This window comes from Mustela erminea, chromosome 15, assembly GCF_009829155.1.
Source record: "Mustela erminea isolate mMusErm1 chromosome 15, mMusErm1.Pri, whole genome shotgun sequence".
NCBI classification, from domain to species: Eukaryota; Metazoa; Chordata; class Mammalia; order Carnivora; family Mustelidae; genus Mustela; species Mustela erminea.
The window spans coordinates 13,716,471-13,729,279 of NC_045628.1; the positions used below are offsets into that span (position 1 = coordinate 13,716,471).

Sequence of the window (12,809 nt, forward strand, 5' to 3'; positions counted from 1 at the left end):
GACTCATTCATTCAGCACTTTCATTTATTCACTGATAAATTGCTGCTGGAAATAATACCTTATTATTTTTTTTTAAAGATTTTATTTATTTATTTGACAGAGATCACAAGTAGTCAGAGAGGCAGGCAGAGAGAGAGGAGGAAGCAGGCTCCCCACTGAGCAGAGAGCCCGATGCAGGGCTCGATCCCAGGACCCTGAGATCATGACCTGAGCCGAAGGCAGAGGCTTAAACCACTGAGCCACCCAGGTGCCCCCAAATAATACCTTATAATAAGAAAACACACCAAGGTTTTTGAAAGTTATTCCCCAACCGATATTTTATGTGTGGCAGATGTGGGACTATGTGATAGGGAAATAAATATGCAAGGAGATGGAGTGGTTTACCCAAGGGTGTGGGACTAAACAAGGTAAAGCTGGAAGCCAAAGGTCCTTAGTCTTTTCTGTTGACACTGCTATTCCGGATTATAAGGTAGGTAGGGTTGGGGGAAGATTTACCCTGTGTGGAGATCAGTATTTATTGAGGACCTACTATGTACTGGGAACTGTGATAGATACTTCATGATACTAACATAGATAATCCTCAGCACAATTTCATAAGATGGGCTTTATCATTACTTCTTCTTCTTTTTTTTTTTTTTTTAAATCTGAGAACATTGAGACTGAGAAAGGTGAAAATATAGCCCAAGATTCTAGAACAAATTAATACTTGAACTGCAAATGGAGTCTAGGTCCACTGATTTGCCTCTGTGCTTTCTGTGCACCAGAATGATATTTTAAAACCCAAAATATAATTAATGTGTATTGAATGCCTATTGTCAGGTACTGTGGTTATTATAATCGTAGGTCTTATCTAATGGCATCAAATGGAACCTTGAGAAGAAATATATATTTTTTTAAATGGTTAGCTTCAGGATGATCCAGTAAAGATCAGGGTGTTTCTGGCTACGAGTGTGAAGAAACAAGAAGAGAGTTGGAAAAGCTGACAAGTAAAGACGAACCCATAGCATTAGAGGAAAGTAACTACTGATTTAAAATGAAGGAAAGTCTTCTCATAATTTGAAAGCCTGTCTACGGAATGGGGTGCCCATCCCCCACCACTGGCACTAGGGGTGACCCTCAGAGGTCCCCTGAGCAGACAGATGATCCTGAAGAACTCTGAAAGGAACCCTGGGCTTCCCTTGGCCATGCTAAACTGGCTTAAGAAAAAAAAAATCAATACCCAGTTAAAAGCAATGACAAACATAAGGGTTTTAAGGGTGTAGTGCTTTTTTATGCTGCCTTTAAAAAAGGAATCAATGAACTATAATATTTAAAACTCTAAATTTACTATTTTCAGTTCTTTTGAAAGCCTAGCCAGACAGTTTTGAAATGTGCTAAGGGAACTACAGTATCTTAAGAAACGCCAGCTTCTCCTTAAATTAGAAAGAAGAACGTGCTGAAACTGCTACAGACAGGCCAGCCTGAGCCCTTGCTTTTGCCAATCATCATTTTACATTACTCTGTTGTCTTTTGCGGTGACAGAATGACAATTTCATCAGTGGGAGGAAATTTCCCAAAAGGTCAGTAGGGAAGGCAGAAAAGGACTGATACGGCTTCTGGGCTCCACGAGGAAATGTCGACGGGAAAGTTTTGTTTGGAGTGGCTATTATTGTAGTTGAATATTATATGACAGATCATTATTAATCCTGCTTTGGTCCTACGTCAGGACTTGTTCATGTTTCAATTTTACAAGCAGAGACTGATTTTTATTACACAAAGCAAGTGCCTAATAAATATAGAAACGCAATAATGATCATAGTGAGGTAGTTCAGGTGGGTTAAGGATGCCAAACAGATTAAGACAGAAGAATTTAAATCAGAGATATCTTTGCATGGAGTTGCAAATGGAAAATTTTATAATCTTCCTATAACTGGGCAAAACAGATAATACCAAAAAAAAAAAAAAAAAAGGATTTAAGGAAGAAAGATGATGATGGTCAACGGATAATTCTCAACCTCATTCGTGTGTCTCAGATTTAGGAATGATCCAGATTTTTAAGACAGTCATAAGAGCTGGAGGATTTTAGAGGCAAGAGCTACAGTGGTTTATGACAAAAAGGTTTATCTGGAACCTGTTTGTGGAATCTTAGTGGCTTTCGTCTCACTCGGAAAAATTGGCCATAAACTTCCTGAGGTCTTCGTGCCATTGGAAATTTACATGGTCTCAAGGCTGACTGAAACTGACTTGGCTTAAAATGGTATTGGTTTCAAATTTAACTTCATTCAACGTAATGATACATTTAACAATGACTAGTCAAATCATAGGATGATGTGTACATGAGTAAAATAAGTCCCAAATGTCTGCAAGGTCTACCAGCCAAATAGATAAGAGATCAATTTGTAAATAAAACTCTGACATCAAGACACAAAAAGGTACTGGTGGGACATTTATATTGATAAAGTACAAACTTGTCCCATCTCGTGGTTCCGGAGGCTCATTTAACATTTTGGTATTGCTTTGGTCAGATATATTCTCATGTATGTTTTGTTTATTTGTTTAAATTCTGTGAAGGAGTCAAAATAGAAAGTTAGACAAGTAGGAAAAATAAACCGACAGGGTTGAAGATAAAGCAAAAACACCTAAAACTGATCAATGGAATCATTTTTTCTCATTTCTATTTTTTTTCCTCTTTTTTCATTTGCTTCAGACAAAAAACTCCAAAGATCAGTATTGAAATGAAGACTACATCCAGGCCACACACCCAACGGTCATTGTCTACCAGCTTTATTCCAGTTTGATGAACCTCCAAAATGATGCAAACTCATTTTCTTCCGCTCCCCAAACGCCCAATTCCGTTTCTAGGGAGAAGCCTTAGAGGGTTCTGTACTACTTGAATTTGCAAATTTTTTTAAAGACATTACTTGCTCAACAGCACAGTGAAAGGTAAAACAAAGAACAGAGAAGGACAAGCAGCTTCCCAGCAAAGGAATTTGTTAATTCTGCAAACGTTAATTGAGCCTCCTGCTTGCCAATCCCCCGCTCAGGGGCAAGGCATCAGGGACTCAGAGTTTACTAACACATTGCCCTTGAGGGGATCACCAGCACCCAGGGATCTGGGTGCAGTGAAAGAAATGTTAACTACCACGTTAAGGGAATGTTCTACCAATCTCCTGGGACCCGAGCAGTCTCCAAGACAGATAGCTTCATTTGTCGGTGACAGCGCCCTATCCAGCAGGTGGGCTGTTTGCCACCTATTTCGCTGAGAGTTTGGGTGAATTCATTTAAGGGCATCTGTAAAGCAATTGCAGTGCTTTATGATTGTTCTTCTCGGGGTCCCGAGGTAATGACGGCAAATACCTGTGTACTTGGGAAGATTAGGGAACAGGGCACCTTGGTTAGTTCAATGATCATTTTAAGGGATAATGATCGTAGGGGACATCACGGCGTCCTCCAGTCCAGAGGCGCAGAACACACACTTTTTCACGGCAGCTTCAGCGTCTTGCTCTACTGTGAGGTAATCATATCGCGCGATTCTAAATGCAGCTGGGAGGCGTGACAACCTTCCCTCCATCTTTGCCTTGTTTTTTGCTCATTTGCATACTGCAGAAAACTTCCTGGTCCTTTCTGGCTCAACTCAAGCCTCCTATCCATCTTGCCTGACTTTTCCACTCTCCAGGGTTTTACCGCATCACTTGTTGCCTCTTTTAACTTGCATCTGAGCGGCTCCGTCACCTCTACCCTTGAACCTCCTCTTTGATAACTGGACTCATATCCCAGAACACTTCGCCCAAAGTGCAGTTCATGGCAGAAGTTCCACACCTGATGCTCCTTAAAAGAGATGATCAACATAGAAGATGAATGTATTTTAATGACTAAGGCTAATTTTGCCTTTGATAAATACACCTTTCTGTCCTTTCCTAAAACGGATCTGATCTTATTTTTGACTGTCTAAAATGTGTGAAAAGAGTAGAAAGAGACAGAATCTATGAATGTATCCATCATTTGACTGGGATGGTCCCCACCCAGAGGGAGACAGTCAACACAGACTTTGGATAAAAAGAAGAGTATTTCAAACAACGGATAATTAGGAGCGATGAGGTGGCTTTTTAAAAAATGTTAAGCTTACTAGTTTCTTTCCCACTGCTTTAAAAACCTGTATTTCACCAAGCAGTTTATTGTATAATTGCTCATTTCTTTAATTAGCAAGCCATTTAATTAACACATGCTTTTCGAGGGTTTGTTAGGTGTGAGGATCTACTCTAGCAAATGTGGAGAACGTTAAAAAAAGAATAAAATACCCTGAAGTCTTATGGGTGTGAGGATGATAGATTAGAAAAAGATACTGCGTAGGGGGCTATGGAGGTAAAGAGTGGACAAGGAATATTGGAGAGAAGAGTTAGAACGTACGGAGAGCAGAGTGGTCTACTTAGACCAGGAAGCTCACGTTGTGCATTTCACAAAATGTTTGCTTAATAAATGGTCGGTAGGAGGGCAAAAGCGAGAAGAGCTTGCTGAGCCCAAGTAATCATGGGTTCTGAATCCAGCTGTCAGTCACTAAAATGGGAGAAGTGTTGATTTCAGAAGATTCATTAGGCAACAGGGTTCAGGATGGACAGAGTAGGCAGAGCCAGGACAGACACTTGGTAGCTGTGGTGAAGGACTACTGGAGAAGAGCCCAGAACCGTCAGGGTTGGGAAGGAAGAAATCAGGGACAGATTCCTATCACGCAATCATGTGTCATTGTTCCCTCCCCATTTCCGCATCGCCAGCTTGCTCCAAACTACCTTTTCCTCCTCTATATGTTCTTCTTTCCTTCTACCTAATCCTTCCCTCTTGATTCCTCAAAGAAAGAAGGCAGAGCTAGTATGCTCATCAAAAGGTGGAATGATGAGTATTTGTCTCCGGAATCACCCTGCCTGTGGCGATTCAAAAAATATTTACTTTTATGAGGTTATCACTTGCCTAGCCAATGAAAACACATCTGGAGGAGCCTATAAAATGCCACATTGACAGGGAAGATTTATTCAATGTATTCCTTCCACCGCTAGCCTTACTCTCATAAAATCAAGCAGCAAAATTAATATCATCGAGGTCCACAGTTCTGCGCGTTCCGAAAAACCGGCTCAAGTAGAAAGTCCTGCAGCTAACCTTTTGTGGTGTCCTCTGAGGAAGGGATTTCTCCCCCGCTGAAACTTGTGCCCCTTGTGTTTTATCTCCATTGCAGCGACCAGCGACTGCCCTATCCCTTGAGCAGGCTTCATGCCCTAATCATTATCCCCCAGAGCATATGATACATGACCTTATACAACATGGATGTTTCGTTGTTCAGTGCTCGTGGCATGAATAAATATTTTATCAGCTACTATTTCAGGGATTCTGATAGTTATGTCCCCAGGAAACCAAACTTGCTGCCTTAACCAACAAAAGTTGCCCACTCTAATGGTTTCTCTTAGCCTAGACCTTGTGAAATGTATGGGAAATAATCAATTTCCCCATCTTCCTCTTGCCCTGCAGAGTTTTCACAGAGTTTTCCTCTAGATAATCAAGTTTTACCAGAGCTCAGTATCTCACAAAGAACATTGTGAGCCTTTGTCAGGTAGATTTGGGGGTCATCTGAAGGAGATCTCCAGTTCAGACATTTAACAGTGTACATCTTACACACAAGCTGATGTGCGCATTTTCAAATAGTGAAACTGAGCTCCCCCTTTGCCCCGCTGTACTGTGCGCTGGAGTCATTTTCCAAATGCTCAAAATGGAATTAATTTCTTGACTCCCTTTAGAGCCGCACACTCATTATGAGCTCCCCATTCTTCATTATCTCCGAAGAGTATTATCGCCACTATCCTGTATCTGATAGGGGGAACTGTGGCAGTTAGAGCTTGGCAATCAGACTGCCCTTTGACACGGTGATGAAAAGGCCTTTTATTCAAGCCTTGAAAACAAATTAACGATTTTAAGAATGATGTTCTAAGCAAATGGGAAATTGGGAACTATGATTGTTAAGTATGGTAATAAAGAACTTTGGGCGGCTGACAATGGTGTGTGTCAGAGTGATTGGTTCCAAGGATGTCCAGTATTATGATGAGAAAATGGAGACACGAATGTGAGGGTGGTTATCTTACTTCACACAGAAGCCACACATCCCCCGTCACACAGCCGCCATTCCCCCCTCACCGCGACTTACAAAGCAGCCAGACCCTCCTGGCTAAGACACTTTTATTTTACACTTTTATTTTACCCTGAAATCTTGACTCTTTTCAATCACTAAGTTAGAGTGGGGGAGAATGCCTACATCTCAGGGTGCTTCCCTCAGGAGGAGAGAGGCTGCTCATCCCCGTTTTTTTTTTTTTTTGTCTGGGTACTTGATAACTTTAGAGGGAGAATCCTTTTAGATGTCGCTGGTCTGGCTTTTTTTTTTTTTAATCTGTGATTTCCCCCATCTCCAAGTTAGAAACTCAACATGGAAAATAGGAACCGTGCAGAACAACAAGAGAGAAAAAAACACTAAAATGATCTATAATCACTTCACTTCACTCCCAGATAACCACAGTTAAATACCTATTTCTTCCTTTAGAGATTTGAGATCATAAAGGAACATTTTACTTTTAACGTGTATATTTGTAAGTCAAAACTATAGAGTGAACACTTTTTCGGTTTATTTCATATTCTTCTCTAAGAGTGAAGAGTTCCAGTTATAGATGGGCCATAATTTATGTGACTAATCTCCCAGTTCGGGACAACGAGGCTGATTCTGTTTCAAGGAGGATACTACAAACAATAATCCGGTGACTGTCCTAAACCATAAATATTTATGCAGGGAATACATTGCTGGGAGTAGAATTTTGAGTCAAGAGAATTGCCCCGATTTCCCAGTCCTAATGCCAAAATACAGCTGACCACGGTGAGCCTTGGAGAGGACATTCTGTGGGGCCTGCCATCAGGAGCTACCTAGACCCCAGGCAGGGCCATGCAGCAGGCTCTGCTCCCTGCTGGGGCACCCGGGCAGGTGGGGCTGGTGACACAGCGGTGTGCAAACATTCTTCCAAAAAGATCTGTTTATGTTGCACTTAACCAGCAGCTGGACTATCAAACGAGAGACGAAGCCCCCTCATCAGTACTGCAGCTTGATGAAAGGAGACACGCGGATCCGAAAGGCAGAAGGTTCCTCCCAGGACTATACTGGGGTCAGTCCTTGGAGAAACAGCCTCTCAGGAGGCAGCATTTCTGCAGTTCTTGGAGGTCAACTAACTTCAGTGCCGGGAAGCCGCACACTGTTCGCAAACAACCAAACCCAAGCGTGCAATGAGCAGCTTCTGGATCCTCTGGGTCCTCTCGCAGGGACGATCAAGCCCCCTCCAACCTCTCCCGAGGAAGAGGTAGTATTTATCAATAAGATAACATTTCAAATCCGGTCACGTTGCTGCTTTCTACGGACAAGAACCCTGGGAGCGTCGGACTGACACAAATGCCATGATTTTCAGGTGGCTGTCGTATTTGCTTTCACTTTCCCCCAAGTGGCTGCCGCAGGAATAAATTTCAGGGAATGCACGTTCCAGGGGCTTGCTTTTGCTATCTCGCCGAGTACAGTTCCTTCCTGTTCAGTTTCAGAGGCGCCGGGGAGGGTCCGGCGTTCATGCATTATTCAGGGACTTCGTGATCACTTGGTTCAGAGGCGCAGCCTTGCTGGGATTTGGGTGCGGGGACGTCTCGAGGAGCTCTGCTCTGCAGAGCTGTGGTTTATGCATGTGGGGGCACTCACCTGAAGCCTGGAGCCGCCCCAGAGTAAGATAAGGCCCAATTCCGTCTCACTTGGGGCTCTGATCCCAGCCGTGCAAAGCGGAACAGCAGATAGAACACTCAGATTGCGTTATCAGGCCCATGCGTGTTCAGCCGGGCTCTCTCTTCTTAGCTAATTTCCCAGGCGTTGCTTTTAGCAAATGTGAGAATTACACAGCCTAGAAGCAACGAGGTGTTGCCGTTGCCATTGTTTTGCTCTAGCCAGTTTGGAAAGGAGAAGAAGTGAATCAGGATATTTAAGAGCAAGGCACGTGTTTCCATATTTAGGTTTCTATCTGACAGCTTTGATACGGATTTTCCTAAAATAGCACAGGAAGTTAAAAAAAAAAAAGCCCTCTCTGTCCAGATTTTGCTGTGCTTCTTCCATAAAAGATGCTTCTGAGTTAGGATTTTCCTAGATTCTGTTGTCAGGACGTGGCGATCATTTTAGGATATTCCACGAAATACCCGAGAGATCCCCGCTTGATTCCATCCCTTGCCAGTTCTCAAAGGTAGAGTGACTTGGAGGTCATCCCTCAGGCAGTGATGATGCGGCAAGCTAGCCTAAAACATGCAAAGTTCCATGTGGCACCAAAGTCGGTATTAATAGCAATACAATAACTAACGTGTATGGAGTGTCATCTATGACCCGGTTCCCTTACTCAGTGCTGTACTGGTATTCAGTCAACAAAATACTAGGCTTTTAGATGATGTCTGATTTCACGAAAATCTCCCAAAGAGAGTTCGGATGGCCTTCTAGCCTCTTCTTGGAGTCAGGCTGTCTTAGAGATACAGTTTGTGATCGAAGGCTGCAATGGTCCAGGCTTTGTTGAATTCAAAGCTCTAGAAGCAAAATGAGCATCTTGGGGTGAGGGGTTTGTGGTTACCTGGCAGGGTGGGGGGCAGCAGGAAATGAGGGTGAGGCCGCACACTGTAGGGTTCGGGAGGGCAGAGGGCTTATCTCAACTTCTGGAGTCTATGCGTCCAGAGGGTTTTCTAGGTAGTCACAGCTTAGCAGTTCAGAAATAATTCTCCTGACCCCAGCACGCACACGAAACCACAAAACAAATTTGCACTTGAGCTACAGAGACTAGTGGGAAAGATTGCAGTGCGGCTGCATTCCTTTTTAACACTCCTGAGGAACCTAGAAGCCAAAAACTGTAGTAAGCTTTGGACAATAATGGATGGTTGGAAATTGCGGCACAAGAGAATTCAGATAAGCCAGAACTCATGCAATGCCATAATTCTCTCTCTGGCTTTAAAATAAGTCTTTTTCTGAACACAACGCTACGAAATCTCAGGAATGTGTTCAAAGGAGGTGGCTGAATCCTGCAGCCACCAAAGGAGGTGCCTTTTATTTAGGAAGAGCAGATTCGAGAAAATACAAGTCAAGCTCTACTCATTTGGACATGGCATCCTCCAAGCATTCTGGAAACGTCTCTTGAGGTGCTGTGCAAAGAGAATAGGTTTGAGGTCGGAAAGATCTGGCTTTCAATTTCGGATGCACCTCACTCTTTGTGAGACCCGGTTAGCTTACATGACCTCTGGGAGCCCTGGTTTCCTCATCTAAATAGCCAGGGTATACATGCTTACTTTACAGAGTTGCCAGAATAAAATAATAAGTGTCAAGGACCCAGTGGTAGCTTCAGACAGGAAGAACTCCACACACCATGCACACCCTTCCCTTCAACAACTGTCCATCCTTCGTGATCATCAGAGCCTCAGAAATGACCCAAAGATAGTGAGGTTTTAAATATTACATGAACTATGTTAATTTAAAAAAAAAGGAGAATACTTTTCGATTTGTGAACATGCTTACTGTTTTGAAAATACTTCCCTCATTCCTTATTTCATTTCATCCTCAGGAAAGGACAACATCATGGCAGTTGTTTTTTTTTTTTTTTTTTTTTTTTAAATCATAGCAAAATTTTACCGATGAGGAGGCTGACACCTGAGGATATGAAAAGATGATCCCGGGGTAAAACAACTCAGAGGCAGGGGCAGTGAGACCTCTCTCTTCCTCTCTAGCCACTCTATTCATTGATTTGTTCTATTTAAAAATATTTTGGATTATGTCCTTTGTACCAAACACTGTGCTAGGTCCTTGGGATGTAATCGCCCACAAGACTGCAGCCTTAACCCCAAGGTGTTGACGGTGTAGCCTTCTTTCAAGATCCCACACTGTTGTGTTTTGCTCCAATGTCATCAAGTTAGAAAGAAACAAGGTAATTTGCACCTGATTCTACAGGATGTTTCGTTGATTTCTGCATTAGCTCATTTTCTCCTTGAAACACATGGAAAAGAGGGACCAGAAGAAACAGCCAGAAATGTCCGGATGTGGATATACCTTCAGGTAATAGTTAAAGTAGCAGAAAAAAAAAAAAAAAAAAAGAAATCACTCTGAAATATTAGACTGGGATTTCTAAGTAAACAGTGTTGTGGACCTCAGTCTGGAGGCACATAATGCCTGGTGGTCTCTTTTTCTGTGATGCCCGCCTATCATTAAGAGGCGATCGTTAAAGGACTGCAAGATGGTGATATTCCAACTCTATCACTTCTGCTTCATTTGCTAGCGGTGATGCTTCTATAAGGAGAAACGTCCCCTTATCCACTGTTTGATCTCCTGAGGTATAGGTGATAGAGTAGGGAAAGTAGATGAATGTCTGACTCATGTTATTTACTGGTTTTCAAAATAATTGATTGTTTTCCTAAAATCTCCAGGAGGAGCTTTTTGTAGATGTCATTTCTTTTTGTTTGTTTGTTTCTTTGTTTTAATATCATTATTAACTTGTGAATCTAAACATAGTGAGTTTCAATACCCTGCAGTCATTATACTTATTTGATGTTCAAATCATGCACTTTTGGCCAGCCAGAACTTATTCAAGATGGAACCTGGGTCCCTCTATACAGCCCTTACAAGCCTTTTGTGGATATCCTTAAAGGATCTCAACACTGCCAAAGTTCATATTAATGAAGACCGAGAAAGATAAAGTTAGAGCCAGAAATATGCCCTCTCTCCTACAGAACAAAATGATTGCTGCTCAGCATCCTGCCCTGGCCAGCATCACCTCTCCTCCTGGCCAGGGTTACTTCTCTCAGTCCCTACCAGGCAATGTAACTGCCGCTTCTGCTAATTGCACCTGAGCATTGAAAGGGAAACAGACCAGACACCATCTTTAACTCTCTTATGTCCTATCTAGGTGCAAACATCAGGGGTTTCTGCTTTCACTTCTTTTTCTTTTTTCCTTCTTCAGTGCATGAATATGACATTTTCCTCCGTGCTAGGAACAATAGGCAGGGCTAGTGATTCATTTGTGACTGGGTGCCAATGTCACTCCACAAATGAATCTAGGGAAACCAAATTATGCTGGAAGTAACACGGAGCCCCCATCAGGTTCTCTCCAAAACCCACTTATCCACAATAACAGCCTGAGCTACTTCCAGAAGCCCAGCTTATCACGTGGACCCTGCATGGGACATTCCAGCTGCAACAGGCTCTCAAGCATTGTTGTAATTCTGCCTAATTAATAAAGCAATGACAGAACTTAGAAAAATATATGCATAATAATTTAAATCTCCCAGGAAAAAATCAATTCGTTCTGTCTAAACTTTGCCTTGGGTGCTCCCTTCATCAATTCAAGTGTGGAGCAACAGTGACCTTAAGTTGCAGATATTTTTCTTCAGGCGTGATTGAAGCATCAGAGAAGTAATAGCTTTCAACATGCATTTCTTAGAGATTTAAAAACACTCAAATGAGGACACTTATTTTCCTACTTTGCTATATGTAAATCAGAGAAAATAATCTTTAAGATATTCAAAATAAATGTAGCTTGGGGGCTGCTAGTTAGCTTTACCTCTGTGCAGCAGTCAGTACCTGGATTAAAAATAAGAGAACACATCCCTTAAGAAGCAGAATGATGCAACGGTAGTGCCCTTGCTTTGTGAATTTCCCTCAGCAAGCCCCCTCTGCGTTTACTATTTTTCTTGGCAGTAAGCACTTGAGTTTAATAATGAGAAAAGAAAAAAAAAAAGTCTGTCTTTTAAAAAATTGACAATGCTCCCATTCCCAAGTCTTCCATTGATATGATGTGAAACATGATGATGTTGATCTCAAATGAAAACCAGTTCAAAGCCAGACCACAGGCAAATGAATGTAACCAAAAAGAGAGAAAGGAAAACAACAACAAAAAACCAACAAAAAAAAACAACAGCCAGAAGCGTTTCATCAGCTTCCAGCTGGGGTTTATTACAGCCACAAGAGGGCTCTCAAATCTTTCCAAACACTAGGCAAGTGCTGGGTACTGTTTCTCTAGTAATTAATTTCCACAAATCAATATTACCTATTAAGGTGTGTTACAGAGACAAGCTACAGACTTCGGACACTTTATGCTCAAGGTAAAGCGAGGGTTTCCTATAAAAATTCCAGGGGCCTGCCGTGCTTCTAAGTCAAAACCAAATGAGTTGCACCTGTGATTTCCCGTGTCTGCTCTAGCATAAAAAATCCCAACACTGCACATTTCATCAAAGGTTAAAACTGAATTCGAAGCACTGTGTATATAATGGAATACATTGACCTCCAATGCATTTTAAAGGCTGTCTGCCTCCTTCCACCACATCGTGCACCCCCAAAACAGCCAAGGAGGCTGATAGACAAAAGTTAAAACCAGTGACCCTTTTCCTGGGGCCAGGCGGAAGTTGCTGGAGCCATTAGTCCTGGAGGTTTTCAGCTCCTGCTGAGGGCTTTATGCTGTTGACGTCTGTAGCCTACAGCACAGAAGGCTGCTTCCCGCTTGCAAGGAAGGCAGGTATTTTAATTCGAAAGAGAGGGGTAGGATCTCTTGTGGCACCTGGGCAGAAAAGGAGGTTTCAGCAAATAAGGACCAGAAAGTCCTCTTTCTCGAGAGCTCTTGCAGAAGAGAATAACACCTCTTACCCCTACCTGAGGCAAAATATGGGAACAGAACGGATGTACTCCCAGATTCATTAAAATATCAAAATCATCTTTGTACCAACTCAGAAAGCCCCTGTGAGCGTTGATATAAAATAGCTTTAGA

General features: G+C 42.3%; 1 protein-coding gene across 1 annotated transcript in view; it reads right to left on the minus strand.

Moving 5' to 3' along the window:
- Window positions 1-12,809, minus strand: part of HS6ST3 (heparan sulfate 6-O-sulfotransferase 3) — a 641,705-nt gene that overhangs the window by 7,650 nt on the left and 621,246 nt on the right. The gene's annotated exons all lie outside the window — the stretch shown is intronic.